We start from the raw sequence: 12925 nt of genomic DNA on the forward strand, positions 1-12925 counted from the left end.
TGCAATGTAGACAGTGTGGTGAGTCACAGAGTGTGAAAATTTGTGCGAGTGCTAGTGGGAGAAAAGGCCTAGCTATTGATTTGGATTTAATTTGCACTAAATGCTCAGCTGTGATTTCATTTATGAGTTTTCAAAACCAGATGCAAGTGGCCCTTATGCAATCAATACTAGATTAGTTTATGCCTTACGATCCATTTCAAAGGGCATGGCTGCAGGGAGAACATTTTGTTCAGTGATGAACTTACATCAACCACCAAATAAATTTGAAACACTGACTGCAATATTAGAGAAAGGTGTATGTGAGGTCAGGGAGGAAAGTATGAAACTGGCTGCTAGGGAAGCAGTGGAAGAAACTGATGGATATTTGGATTTTGCAGTTGCAATTGATGGAAGGGCAGAAAAGAGGACATACTTCTCTGAATGGCGTAGTGACTGCAACGAGTGTAGACACCAGTAAAATGTTAGATGTGAAGATAATGTCTAAATGTTGTAAAGTCAATGAACAAAAAGAACACAAAAATGGCTCTGAGCACTATGGGACTTAAATTCTGAGGTCATCAGTCCCCTAACCTAAGGACATCACACACATCCATGCCTGAGGCAGGATTCGAACCAGCAACCACTGCGGTAGCGTAGTTCCAGACTGTAGCGCCTAGAACATCTCGGCCACCCCGGCCGGCAAAAAGAACACAACAATGTGGCTAATTTTAGAGGAACAAGTGGTGGTATGGAAGTTCATGGAGTACAACAAATACACTCCTGGAAATGGAAAAAAGAACACATTGACACCGGTGTGTCAGACCCACCATACTTGCTCCGGACACTGCGAGAGGGCTGTACAAGCAATGATCACACGCACGGCACAGCGGACACACCAGGAACCGCGGTGTTGGCCGTCGAATGGCGCTAGCTGCGCAGCATTTGTGCACCGCCGCCGTCAGTGTCAGCCAGTTTGCCGTGGCATACGGAGCTCCATCGCAGTCTTTGGCGTGTTTGGCGCCGTGCAGGTGAGCGCCACAATCAGGACTGCATACGACCGAGGCACACAGGGCCAACACCCGGCATCAAGGTGTGGGGAGCGATCTCCTACACTGGCCGTACACCACTGGTGATCGTCGAGGGGACACTGAATAGTGCACGGTACATCCAAACCGTCATCGAACCCATCGTTCTACCATTCCTAGACCGGCAAGGGAACTTGCTGTTCCAACAGGACAATGCACGTCCGCATGTATCCCGTGCCACCCAACGTGCTCTAGAAGGTGTAAGTCAACTACCCTGGCCAGCAAGATCTCCGGATCTGTCCCCCATTGAGCATGTTTGGGACTGGATGAAGCGTCGTCTCACGCGGTCTGCACGTCCAGATGATGATGATGATGTTTGGTTTGTGGGGCGCTCAACTGCGTGGTTATCAGCGCCCATACAATTACCCAGTCTTTGCTCAGTCCAATTTCGCCACTGTCTTGGATGATGATGAAATGATGAGGACAACACAAACACCCAGTCATCTCGAGGCAGGTGAAAATCCCTGTCCCCGCCGGGAATCGAACCCGGGACCCCGTGTGCACGTCCAGCACGAACGCTGGTCCAACTGAGGCGCCAGGTGGAAATGGCATGGCAAGCCGTTCCACAGGACTACATCCAGCATCTCTACGATCGTCTCCATGGGAGAATAGCAGCCTGCATTGCTGCGAAAGGTGGATATACACTGTACTAGTGCCGACATTGTGCATGCTCTGTTGCCTGTGTCTATGTGCCTGTGGTTCTGTCAGTGTGATCATGTGATGTATCTGACCCCAGGAATGTGTCAATAAAGTTTCCCCTTCCTGGGACAATGAATTCACGGTGTTCTTATTTCAATTTCCAGGAGTGTAGTTTGGATGACAATTAACACACACATTCTATTAATGCAAAGTTTATTTATTAATTACAGTGACCAGTTTTTACACTGCGGACAATCATTAGTGCAACTATCTAGACAACATGCGCAACCACAGTGGTCAAGTTTTAAATTGTGGCCCAAACTAAGCAATTCATGTTTATCTAAAACAAAACAGTTCACATTTAGCACAGTACTTTTTCAACTCATCAGATACAACTACACTTCGGTGTTTTGTTTAAGTCAGTCCATAATTAACATCTGTGTCCAAAAATCACTCACTTTGATGACAGTAGCTTTTCAAGGTACTTACTGATCACAACATAATTCAGGTACAATGTTCATTAATTAGTGGTACTGTAGTCATACAAAAGTTTTTATAAATTAAATTACTTAAGTTTCGTGGTGATCAAAGTGCAAATTCTTGCATGCTAAATATAATAAAAGTGTGAGTCGTACAAGAGCATGTCCGGTACAGTTGTTACTCATTACCTCCCAAACTGCATACTGACTATTTAATGATTGAGATGTTCTTGTAACGGATGGCATAGCAACAAACCTATTTTGATGGTCTAGATTATGCTTTGAAAAATGGATAGGTTGTAATTTACTGTTTTTGATGACATAAAAGAAACAATAGAATTTTGAATTACAGAAACTGTTACTGGTTAAAAATTTATAAGAGCACACGGACACTATTTTCCTCCTGCAATGTGATTCCCATCATTTATATGAATGAGTGCCATATTGTAGATCAAAGTGAGTTAAATGGAATTATTAATTAGTGAGTTCATAATTAATGCTGTATGTCACGTAGTACAGAAAAATTAGGGTAACAAACATAAGTAGTCAATGTCTGGAATATAACACTCATTTTGACAAAATCTGTGGTGGAAAATGGCACTAGTAAAACTTTTTAATTATTGTTGGAGGTAGTTAGTTTTTGGTAATTAAAAATAATTTACAGAAAAATTGGACTGCTTAACTTTCAAATGTTGTAGTTCACTTTATGAAATTACACTGATCAGCTCACACAAAGTTTTACACATCTTGAACTTCATTTTAACAGTGATATAATGAAAACTAATTACAGAGATGGAATCAGAACACTTGAAGTGAGACTCTGAACAACAAATTTAAACAAAATCAAGTCTAAATAGGATTTTGAGATTTATAAGTACCTCTGACCCAGCAAATGTGTTGGAAATAAGTTAAAAATTAGCAAAAAAATTGATTGCTTCTGGAAGTAAAAGAACATATGAGAATAAAAGAATCCCCCTGCCTCATCACAGTGTGTTACACTAGTCCTCGCCCCTCCGCTTCACATCACCACCATCCTTTTCACTTGTGCACCAAATGTGCTTTACTAATCTTCCCATCTAATCTTCAGTAGTCTTCATTTGTAACACCACAGTACAAAAGTTTGTATTCTTTTACTGTACTTTTTATTGTTCATCTCTCACTTCCATATACTCTTGCACACTAGGCACTCTTTCACAAAAAGTTCTTAGAACTTAAATTTATATTCGATATTAACATACATTCTTTTATTTTTATCACCAGTTCACATTTCATATTCTCTCTACTTCAAACATTGTCAACTTATTTCACTGCCCAAATAACAACACCCCTGTGCTACGAGGGTTGTTCAATAAGTCCCTAGGAAATCCAAGAATTTGCACACATAGCAATGAAATGATTTGCCGGTAGCAAGTGTCATCTGTCACTAGATGACACATGGAGAGGTAGCTGCATCTACCCTGTGGTCTCTTTTTCCAATTCTACTGAAGCACAAAGCTCGTGTTTATTTTGCAATGTGAATGAAAATTAGTTTTGAGCAGAGATTAAACATTTTGATTTAGCACCAAAACAGATCAAAGTTGAGTTGGAAGTTCCTGGAACATCTGATCCTATGTCTGCAACTGTTTACAATTAGGTAAATATGTTTAAACATGGCCATGCATCCACAAAAGATGAACAGTGTTCAAGATGTCCATTGGAAATGACCTCCGTGATGTGACTGACAAAATCCACGATACAGTTTCGAGTGATCGATGAATTGAAGTGTGTGAAATGGTTGAGGTTACAGGAAAATCGTGAGGTACAGTGTTTTTAGTTTTGCATGAAAAATTGGGGTGAAAAAACCCTGACAAGATGGGCGCCATGTTTGCTGTCAGTGCAGAATAAATGCAACTATGTCTTCAATGCTGTGGCTGTTTTAGCACTTTTCTGTCAAAGTCCTGCTGCATTTCTTCATCAGTATTTAACTGTGGATGAAGCATGAACACACTGCTACACCCTGGAAACTAAGGAACAATCAAAACAGTGTGTTTTTTTTTTTTTACAATGAACAGGTTTAGAAGATGGTGAAATTGGCCAGAAAGGTGATGGTTATGGTTTTTTGGAACATACGTGGAATCATCTAGGTCGATTAGTTGAAATAGGGGTAAACAGTAACTGGAGGGTTTTATGTGCCACTATTGTATTGGCTGAGTGAAGAAATCAAAGCTGGAGAGGGGACAGGGGCGGGAGTGGTGGTGGGGGGGGGGGGGGGGGTCAAAGCCTCTTCCACCACGACAATGCACGGATGCAAACCTGCACAGTTTCAATTGCCAAAATCATGAATATTAACAGAATTAATATTGCAATTATTATGCTGAAAAATAATAAAATAAAAATTCCAAAATGATTTCTTCTTCTTTCCAATTGAATGAGCTTCGTACTTTTAGTGTCTTATTTCCTAATCTAATCCCTCCAGCATCACCTAATTTCACTACCCTCTATTAGCCTTGTTTCACTGATGATGTTGATCTTATAAACTTTCTTTTATTAAGACACTGCCCACTTTGTTCAAATGATCTTCCGGTTTCTTTGCCATCTGTGACAGAATTACAGTATCACTGACAAAACTTAAACTTGGTATTTTTTCTCCCTGAAGTTTAAATTATTTTCTGATGTGTCCTTAGTTTCCTTTACTGCTTGTGTTGTGTACAGGTGGTGTAATGTGGGGGGCAGCCTGCAACCCCATACTACATCCCTTTCACTTTCTTTGACGTTTAACTGCAGTCTGTTTTTTGCACAAGTCGTAGATTACTTTGGGTTTCCTGTATTTTACAGTAACTTCAGAATTCGAAAGAGAATATTCGACAACTATGCAGATGTAGGAAAAGTTTTTGACAAATGCTGTGTTTGTGATTTTTTTAGATCTTGTATACAACTAATAAAATGGCCAGTGTCTTCATCACACTTTTTGAGAGCATGAGTATGTATCATAATTGTTCTCGCTTTGTACATTTTGTAACATTCTACTAATAAAACTAAAATTGAACTCAACTTTTCTCTGATGCAGTCTTGATATGATGTGTCTACTATGCAGCAAAGCCACTAAAGGCATAATTTTCATTATGAATGAAAAAGCAGTAGAGACCACACTAATGAGCCTGTTATTTTGTTGAGTTTAAGTTTTGACATTGGTGTTTTAGTTGTGGTTTTGTATAATTTTACTGTTTTTTATAAAACTGGAATCCTTTTAAATTCCAAAATCCTGTTAAAAATCAGTGAAATGAAAATAAAATGACATTTTAATTACTTTTCTTTATAGCAATAAAACAGCCTTTTGACATAAACTGGATAACAATATATCAAGAAGAACAAGAGAAAACTGAGGAGAATACAAAATAGGATTTCTCTCACTAAATCTTTGTAGTTCACTTAGATCTTGAACATAATGAAATGGAAATGATCTGCAAATAATCAATCATTATTACGATAGATACTGTTCTCACATTCTGAGTAATATTGTTATTTTAGGTCTTCAGTTTGCTCTCATTTGGATAACAGGCATTTCTTGTGAACCATAGAGACAGACTTTGGGGACTGTGTTGGAACTCTCATCACCACTACAAGCTGTTTCATTAGAGAGAATTATTGTTTTGTAAAACTGCAATTACTGAAGACATTCTCACATTGGGCCAAAGTATTTCTACAGAAGGTTTTCTTACGTCTTTTGTTTTAGACACAGGAAGAGTAATGCCTTTGATCACTATGTCTGGAACAATATACACTATACACTACACAATAATGACAAAATACAAGCATACTGGAAACAGAATTGCTTTCGCACAACTTACAGTAAGAAGTCAGTGAGTAAAGAAATTAGTGCAGAAGATTGGTGTTGCCAACATACTAATGAAATATTATGATTTCGAAGAATTACATTATAAGGGATTATTTTGCCTTCTGATACGGCCACAATGTTGCATAATCCACTAACACAAGGTTCCGAGGAAAAATGCTGCAAAATGAAGTTTGTAGCTCGTTCCTTGACAGGGCCAATTATGAATTCACTGCCTGTACAGCCAAGAATTCTGTTCTCTGTAACATGAAGCCAAGGTTGATTTTGATGAATATTCTTGTTTCAGCTGGCAGAGATATACTTTTATTTTAAACTGATGACTGAAACTCATTTTCATAAATTTTGTGGCCTGGCCTGTTTTGATGCTTGACGCCTCTTGTGCTGACCTGTTCCAATCGGCAAGAATGAAAATGGATTTAATTACATCCAGTGACCATATGAAGAAAAAAAAACTGCATTGATATAGACTCTGGGTAATACAAAAAAATTATGCACCATGAAGGAATTATTTGATTTCACAGCAGGGCCCTTTCATTGTTATCCACGTTACCCTTACAGCACAGCAGTAAGTTGACAATACTCTGTGCCCCACTTTGTTGTGCCCTTTATGAGGAACCATTGGGGGAACATACATTTCGGCAAGATAATGTCCATCTGCACACGGCGAGATTTTCTACTGCTTGTCTTTCTGCTTGCTAAACCGTATCTCGGTTGGCAAGGTCACCGGATTTCTCCACGACTGAAAACGTTTGGAGCATTATGGGCAGAGCCATAACTAGCGCAGGATTTTGATGCTCTAACGTACAAATTGGACAGAATTTGGCACATTATCCTTCAGGAGGGAATCCAACAGCTCTATCAAAGACTAATAACCAGAATAATAATTCTGATTATTAGTCTTTGATAGAGCTTGCATAAGGGCCAGAGGTGGACCGAGATGCTATTGACTTATTCAATATGTGAAGCTCCTTCTCTTGAATAAGTCATTCATTTTCTCTGGGATTGTAAGGTCATCCGAAGATCAGTATCAGTTGCAAAGCGATTTAGAAAAGATTGCTGTATGGTGTGGCAGTTGGCAGTTGGCAGTTGACGCTAAATAACGAAAAGTGTGAGGTGATCCACATGAGTTCCAAAAGAAATCCGTTGGAATTCGATTACTCGATAAATAGTACAATTCTCAAGGATGTCAATTCAACTAAGTACCTGGGTGTTAAAATTACGAACAACTTCAGTTGGAAAGACCACATAGATAATATTGTGGGGAAGGCGAGCCAAAGGTTGCGTTTCATTGGCAGGACACTTAGAAGATGCGACAAGTCCACTAAAGAGACAGCTTACACTACACTCGTTCGTCCTCTGTTAGAATATTGCTGCGTGGTGTGGGATCCTTACCAGGTGGGATTGACGGAGGACATCGAGAGGGTGCAGAAAAGGGCAGCTCCTTTTATATTATCACGTAATAGGAGAGAGAGTGTGGCAGATATGATACGCGAATTGGGATGGAAGTCATTACAGCAAAGACGTTTTTCGTTGCGGCGATATCTATTTACAAAATTTCAGTCACCAACTTTCTCTTCCGAATGCGAAAATATTTTGTTGAGCCCAACCTACATAGGTAGGAATGATCATCAAAATAAAATAAGGGAAACCAGAGCTCGAACAGAAAGGTTTAGGTGTTCGTTTTTCCTGCGCACTGTTCGGGAGTGGAATGGTAGAGAGATAGTATGATTGTGGTTCGATGAACCCTCTGCCAAGCACTTGAATGTGAATTGCAGAATAGTCATGTAGATGTAGATGTAATCATTGTCTACAAGTGTACATGACATCTGCTGATATCCACCCCATTAGGATAATTCCTTTGTGGTGCATCATTTTTTTATTTTCTTGGTCTTTTTTCTGTCAGAGTGTATGTAATCATTAAAGTCAGTGATACTGTGGTGTGACGAACACAATGGCAAAAAAAGGCGAAATAAAAGGAAATGAATTTAAACTCTGATTGGCTGACTTACACATGATAATTTGATCTAGGGCAGGCACTCATCTCCAATCCTCCCACAGCCCCCAAGTGCCCCCTTTGAGGCGTAGCGCAGTATAACGATCCTGTCTTGGAGGTGGTTAAGTGGGAGATGTGTCTCAGAGCTGGATAGTGACAGATGGTGACGCCAGACTGAACGCGCATGTAGTTTATGTATCAGCCGATAGAGGACAATGTTGGATAGGGGGACTGTGATTTTAGTTTCGATTGCGCCCCCTAAAGTGCACTAAAGTAATAGAATGTTTTTCATAAACTGTTCTAGTATTTTCATAAAGTGTTATTATGTCTTTTTTGTATGCAAAATGTTATAAATGTGTATGAATGATGTGCGAGTGAGGTTTAAGGTTAATATGAAGATAATTGTTTAACGAGTTAAATAGTGGGATTTAGTGTGGGAGCATTATGAAGAAGTATGGATATGGACAAAGGGGATTTTTGTAGAATAGATTTGTAACGTAAGTTTATGGTAAAGGGAAAGTTAATTCAGGTATAAATAACAATAGTAAATAACTTTATGCATAAGAAAAACTTCAGCATATTAGATAAGTACGTCGGCAAAAAGTGCAATCATTAGGTTTACTATTTTGCAATTGGTTATTGAGGAAAAGCACGGACTGACAGGGGAGAATGTTGTTTTGCTATTGGCTGTTGAGTAAACTGACCAATGGTAAAGCAGTATTCTTTGTGCGCCTTTATCTGCTGGCATAAAAGACTTAGAGTATTCTAGAGAGGAGTCGAAGGCTAGCCATGAAACAGATCGAACGTGTGTAGTAGTAGTAGTAGTAGTAGTAGTTCCAATTGAAATAATAAGTTGCTGGATCTAGAAGTGTTTCATACATCAAAAGTGTGTAAAAGTAATGGCATAATTATTCCGATGGGCGTGTAGAAATTTCGGAATTTTTAAGTTAATTTTGTGACGAGAAAATACATATATTCCACGTGGTGTATTAAGCAGGTCAGTGGCTAAAAACTGTGACTGCATTTGGTACCGACAGACTTAATATCTGGTGAGCATTCTCAATCAAAAACAATCAGTATTCTTGTAGCTATTATGTTTTCGGGAAATGCACCACCGTAAACTTGCTAACTTGAGTGAAAGGGATTGTGAGCGACTGTGTTAAGACTAGCACGGGCTTGGCAGTGATACTTGTTCACCTAAGTTTCAGAATATATTAACTGAGGACAAAATTTCAAACCTTTCATTTCTTGTGAAAACTTTCTCCCGAAACGTAGATTAGTGACTTTAATTGCAGCCCGGTTCACATCGAAGTACAGTAGGTTTCGCTCGGCTTCCCAACTGATGATATGCTGAGACAGTGTTCACAGGTAGGTGCAGGTTCGTCACAAAGGGATGGAAAGAACCGCGCCGCCGCACCTTCATCACCCCAGACTGGAACAAATGACTACATTCACTGTCAGGGCTTTGATTATCCATCATCGTGCCCTGAAATAAGGGACATCCTACCCAAGATCTTTCCCTCCTCCCTAAAGTGGTGTTCCATCACCCACCCAACCTCCCCAACATGCTACTCCATCCCTATGGCACTCCCAGTCCAAACCCCACGCCGCAGGGACAATGTCCCAGTGGAAGACAGAGGTGCAATACCTGCCCAATGCACCCACCCAGCACATCCTTTTCCAGTCCTGTCACAAGTTTGTCCTACCCCATCAGAGGCTGGACCACCTGTGAAAGCAGCCATGTCATCTACCAGTTCTGCTGCAACCTGTGGTCAGTAGGAAAGCAGACCACCGTGTGGCAAAACACGCAGCTGAACATAAAATGCTCAATTTCGATGGTTGCTTCACAACTCAACCCCATCTGGATCCTCCCTTACACCACCACCTCTCTTGAACTACACAGACGGGAGTTATCCTTGCGACACCTTCGCCGCTCCCAAAATTATCCCTGGTCCAGTTTACAATAACCTACTATCGCCACACTCTCCACCCAACAATTTCTGCCACCTCGTCCTATCACCTCCTCCCTGCCAATAGTAGCGGCCATGTGTGTGAGGTGTACTTGCTTGTGTAAATGAGTGTGTGTTTTCTTTGCTGAAGAAGGTTTTGGCCAAAAGCTGTAACATGTAACAGTTTTCTCACTGTGCCTGTCTGTAACTCAACAGGTCGTATTTACGGTGAGTAGCAATCTGTCCTTTTCCCAATATTGTTGATATTCCAACGTGGAGTTTTCATTGTTCGATTTTATATCTGATAACCATTCATTGATAACAATGTATAGATTAATTTTTTTTTTTTTGTCCTGTACACTTTCATTGGTCCAGCATATGATGAGCTTTTTTCAAGGGAAAGGGAATGCTCTCTCTGTTGTCATATGCTGGTCTTCTGCTTAAAACATTATTAGTAATGTGACCTTTGAGCCCTTCTGAAGAGATCAGTCATATACACATTTACCGAGTCCACAGCTACATCGTGTGTGTATTCGATTGAATCAAGTGATCCACTAATTCAGGTGACTGCTATCGTGTGTCACCGGTTAGTGTCCTTGCTGTGGCAGTCTTCATATGGAGACTGCATCTGGAAGTGAATCTTACTGTATTGGCAGTTTACAGACCACCGGCAGGAAGTATCTTGAGCTTCATACAGCAGCTAACAGCAGTTTGAGTGAAGTTATGCGGACTTATGACTAATTTTGGTTAAGGCTTTAATAATGACTTCGTGCCAGGTAGTAATGACTGAGAATACTTAGAATTGTTTATGTCCAGCTTTGGATTATTTTCTACAGTAAAATTCCCTGTGAGTATTGAAGGACATAGTGCAACAACTATCAACTGCTTGCTTTTAGACCCAACAACCTGCAGTTATTTTACAGAGTAAATAGCATTTTCAAAGAGTAATTATTGGTCTGTATTTTGCATTATATTCTTCAGATCAATAAATATGTTGTACTACACACTTTCTAAAGTAGCCCATGTTCTTCTCCAGCATTCGAGCTATCTCCATACCAAATTTTATGAAAATAGGTTAAGCTGTTTAGTTGTGAAAGTGTAACAGAGAGAGTTAATTTTACATTTATAATATTAGTATCAATATGGATTTTATACCAGGTTATATCAGTCTATATCTTCTCTCGTGGTCATGCACAGAGCTATTTGTGCAACAAATCTTAATGGCTTTTTGACATGCATCACAGATTAATAAATGAACTTACATGGTGTAGCTAAAATCCCAATGCCATGAACAGATCTATAAAATGAGCCTGCTTTCTATTTTCCATCATTCTTGTGGCCCTTATCAGTAATCTGCAATCGTTCTCCTATTTCGTTCATTTGTTCATGTGAAAAGAATTCTGTAACTAATAACTGAATGTTTGTATGAATAATACCCAACTAAAAGACACTGTCTGTTCCATGCTGATGCTAGAGCAACGGTATTCCGTGCTGATGGAATTCATTTTACAAGTATCTTTGTCTCTTTACACCACTTCAACTGCAATCAATATTCATCCCTAGAATTTTTTGTTTTATTCCACAATCTACAGAGTTACCATATATTTTTAATTCAACATTGTCATTTTCCCATTCCTAACAAAGTCATTGCATTTGTTTCCTTTATTTTCAGTGTAAATTTATTGCAAGTTGACTAATTGTTAACTTCCTTGAGCGTTTCATTTGTGTTCCTAATGATCTACCTCGAGGAACTCATTATATTTTGTTTCTGACACAGGTTTCACTAAAAGTGCAGCCTTATTTGCGGTCTCTGTTCTCTCTACTCTTTGTGCCTTATCTGGTAGGTATGACTGAAGCAGGATAGCTACATCTCTTATTCCTCATGCTTCTGATTTAGTAGAGATCTTAAAAATATCTATGTATATGCCTCTAACACAATCATACTTGTCAAGAGCAACTAGTAGCACTTTTGGGAATTCTACTGTGGCTAATTCAGTGCGTCTACCACTCTGAAACCAAAATTTGATTCAGATTCATTCATGGAGTATTCATGGAATTCTTTATAATGTAAATGGATAGAGAAAAAAAATCTACACACCAAGCGGTGGCAGGGAAACATACCTGCAAAAGGGTTTAACTTTTACAACCTTCTGGAGCCAATGCATCATTCTTCTGGCAGAAGAGTTTAAGGGCAAGGAAGAGGGGTGAAGGAAAATGACTGGAGAGGTTAAGGGAAAGGGTACATTTAAGAAAAGTCACCCACAACCCCGGGTCAGGGGAGGCTTACAGGATGGGATGAGAAGGAAAGACTGATTCTTGGGGACTGAACCGGACAAGATTTGAAAATGTGAGAGTTTAAAGGTGGAACGCAGGTAATATGCAAGATAGAGATTACTACTAAAACATCGTTAATAAGAGTGAAAAGCTAAGTGAATTGTATGTAACAGAGGTGGGAGGGAGGACGTGGAAAAATAGACAGGTCAGGAAATGAAAGACGGAGAAAACTAAAATCGAATGAAGAAAGGAATAGCTACTTTGAAGAAATGATGAGACAGAAGGAATTAACGTAAATTAAGGCCATGTGGGTGGCGAGACGCAAGGATGTGCTGTGATGCTAGTTCCCACTTGTGGAGTTATGAGAAACAGGTGTCTGGGGGAAGAATCCAGATGGCACGTGCAGCGAAACAGGTGGTGAGGTTACGACTGTTATGTTGCACAGTGTGCTGAGCAACAGGGGATTGTGTGTTGCCTGTGTACACCCTCCACCTATGCCCATTCATCCTGACTGAGAACTGGGTGGTAGTTATGCTGATGTAAGAGGGCAGAGAGTGTTTACTTATTAGACAGTATATGACATAGTCCATAAAATTTTGGGCAAATAAAATTTTATTTGCACGGCTGCATGCCTGAAATTTTATGGACTATTCATTACGTCACGAGAAGTTGAATAAGGTATATGACATGTTGTT

The sequence above is a fragment of the Schistocerca cancellata genome, chromosome 11 (assembly GCF_023864275.1).
Source record: "Schistocerca cancellata isolate TAMUIC-IGC-003103 chromosome 11, iqSchCanc2.1, whole genome shotgun sequence".
In the NCBI taxonomy this organism is placed as follows: domain Eukaryota; kingdom Metazoa; phylum Arthropoda; class Insecta; order Orthoptera; family Acrididae; genus Schistocerca; species Schistocerca cancellata.